Source organism: Squalius cephalus, assembly GCF_949319135.1.
Source record: "Squalius cephalus genome assembly, chromosome: 17".
Lineage (NCBI taxonomy): Eukaryota > Metazoa > Chordata > Actinopteri > Cypriniformes > Leuciscidae > Squalius > Squalius cephalus.
Genome location: NC_137138.1, coordinates 24196066 through 24199164, shown reverse-complemented (window position 1 = coordinate 24199164; position 3099 = coordinate 24196066).

Sequence of the window (3099 nt, the reverse complement as noted above, 5' to 3'; positions counted from 1 at the left end):
TGATTGGTCAAACTGGTGGATCAGAGAAGAGCGTAGCAGAAATAAAGATAGGCTACACCATTTTCGCACTTTTAGTTTAAAATCTAAAATAAATGTTATCTTGTTGACTGGCTTGTAATGAAATATCTGTGAGACGTTATTTATGATAATTTCTTTTATGCCTTTTTAATTATCATGTTTACACGATGGAATTTCATGTAGGCTATAGAATCTGTCAAATAAAAATTAATAATAGTCTGACTTATTATTTTAAATGACTTATTGCATGATATTTAAAACAAGTGATGCAATACTTATTTAATATGGCAAGTTTCTTCAGTGAATATTTATTAGGGTATATTTAAATATAGCCTAGGCCTACATCTGAATTATAAAATATATGTAATAATGCAATAGCAGGCCACAGTTTTATTATAAAATGTCCATAAACATATATAAGTGTGTGTGTGTGTGTGTGTGTGTGTGTGTGTGTGTGTGTGTGTGTGTGTGTGTGTGTGTGTGTCACATTCTAATGGTGATGTGTGAACTAAACATATTTAAGCATGAATTTCCATAAACACATTAGACATCTGGTTGATCCAAAGTAGCCTCTTTTAGACCTCTCTAATTTACCAAAATGGCTGTACTCTCCGTTCCTCTGTCTTTGAAGTTCAGTCTGTTGTTCATTATCATTGCCAAACCCCTTGTTTGCCCCTTTCCAGGAACTGGAACATAATCAAGCACAGCTGAGGTTGGTCAGGTTCTGTGGTTGCAGTCGACTTAAAGGGATAGTTCACCCAAAAATGTAAATTCTGTCATCATTTACTCACTCAAGTTGTTCTAAAACCTGTATGAACTTCTTTGTTCTGTTGAACATAAAATACGATATTTTGAAGAATATGGGTTACCAGTCGATGGGCTGTAGGCTTCTATAAACCATTGACTTCCATATGGGAAACAAAGTAAAATGTAAATGTTTGATTACCAACATTCTTCAAAATATCTTCTTTTGTGTTCAGCAGAACAAAGAAATTCATACAGGTTTGGAACAACTTAAGGGTGAGTAAGTGATGGAATTTTCATTTTTGAAGTGAACCATACCTTTAAATTAGTCATTTCACTGTCACCATAACCCTTGGATCTATTGGTTTGTAAATACAGACAGTGTGTATCTAATATGGTTTCTACATACAGGACACATCCCTTAACTCCGATACTTAAAGTCAGCTTAAAAACAATAACAACCTGTTAATCATCGGGCCGCTTCCTCCTCAGCTTGAATCAGATGTGTTGAAACTGAATGGAATCAATGTGTCATTGCTGGATGAGGATTAAGTCATGTAAAACATGATTTCATCTAGGAAATGATTATAACACATGGTTCACATGGTAATTGTGAAAGCAATAGGAGGTGTGTGTGTGTTTGTATAGGTTTTTCTATACTTGTCCTCTTATATATATATTAAAAAATTATGACAACCGGTAGTGAGGACATTTTACTGGTCCTCATTAGTTATAAAGGCTTATAAAATGGCCAAAACTTGTTTTTATTTAAATAACCTATGTTTGCACATGTTTCTGTGATAGGTTTAGGGGTAGGGTTTGGGTTAAGTGATAGAAAGTTTAGGGGTAGGGGTTTGGGTTAAGTGATAGAAAGTTTAGGGGTAGGGTTTGGGTTAAATGATAGAAAGTTTAGGGGTAGGGTTTGGGTTAAGTGATAGAAAGTTTAGGGGTAGGGTTTGGGTTAAGTGATAGAAAGTTTAGGGGTAGGGGTTTGGGTTAAGTGATAGAAAGTTTAGGGGTAGGGTTTGGGTTAAGTGATAGAAAGTTTAGGGGTAGGGGTTGGGTTAAGTGATAGAAAGTTTAGGGGTAGAGTTTGGGTTAAGTGATAGAAAGTTTAGGGGTAGGGGTTGGGTTAAGTGATAGAAAGTTTAGGGGTAGAGTTTGGGTTAAGTGATAGAAAGTTTAGGGGTAGGGTTTGATAGAAAGTTTAGGGATATGGGGTTTATAGGGTTAAGTGATAGAAAGTTTAGGGTAGGGGTTGGGTTAAGTGATAGAAAGTTTAGGGATATGGTTAGGGTTAAGTGATAGAAAGTTTAGGGGTTGGGGTTTGGGTTAAGTGATAGAAAGTTTAGGGGTAGGGTTTGGGTTAAGTGATAGAAAGTTTAGGGGTAGGGTTTGGGTTAAGTGATAGAAAGTTTAGGGGTAGGGTTTGGGTTAAGTGATAGAAAGTTTAGGGGTAGGGGTTGGGTTAAGTGATAGAAAGTTTAGGGGTAGAGTTTGGGTTAAGTGATAGAAAGTTTAGGGGTAGGGTTTGATAGAAAGTTTAGGGATATGGGGTTTATAGGGTTAAGTGATAGAAAGTTTAGGGTAGGGGTTGGGTTAAGTGATAGAAAGTTTAGGGGTAGGGTTTGATAGAAAGTTTAGGGATATGGGGTTTATAGGGTTAAGTGATAGAAAGTTTAGGGTAGGGGTTGGGTTAAGTGATAGAAAGTTTAGGGATATGGTTAGGGTTAAGTGATAGAAAGTTTAGGGGTAGGGGTTGGGTTAAGTGATAGAAAGTTTAGGGGTAGAGTTTGGGTTAAGTGATAGAAAGTTTAGGGGTAGAGTTTGGGTTAAGTGATAGAAGGTTTAGGGGTAGGGTTTGGGTTAAGTGATAGAAAGTTTAGGGGTAGGGGTTTGGGTTAAGTGATAGAAAGTTTAGGGGTAGGGTTTGGGTTAAGTGATAGAAAGTTTAGGGATATGGGGTTTATAGGGTTAAGTGATAGAAAGTTTAGGGTAGGGGTTGGGTTAAGTGATAGAAAGTTTAGGGATATGGTTAGGGTTAAGTGATAGAAAGTTTAGGGATATGGGGTTGGGTTAAGTGATAGAAGGTTTAGGGGTAGGGGTAGGGGTTGGGTTAAGTGATAGAAGGTTTAGGGGTAGGGTTTGGGTTAAGTGATAGAAACTCATTAACCTGATATAAAATCAATGGATGTCTATGCAATGTCCTCACTAAAATAGAGTAACAAACTTATGTGTGATTTGTAAATGTGTGTATAATGGTACACTGTCAGAAATAGGGGTACAGTAGGAGTCCATTTCTGTCCCCCAAGGTACAGGTACATGTACCTTTTTGAG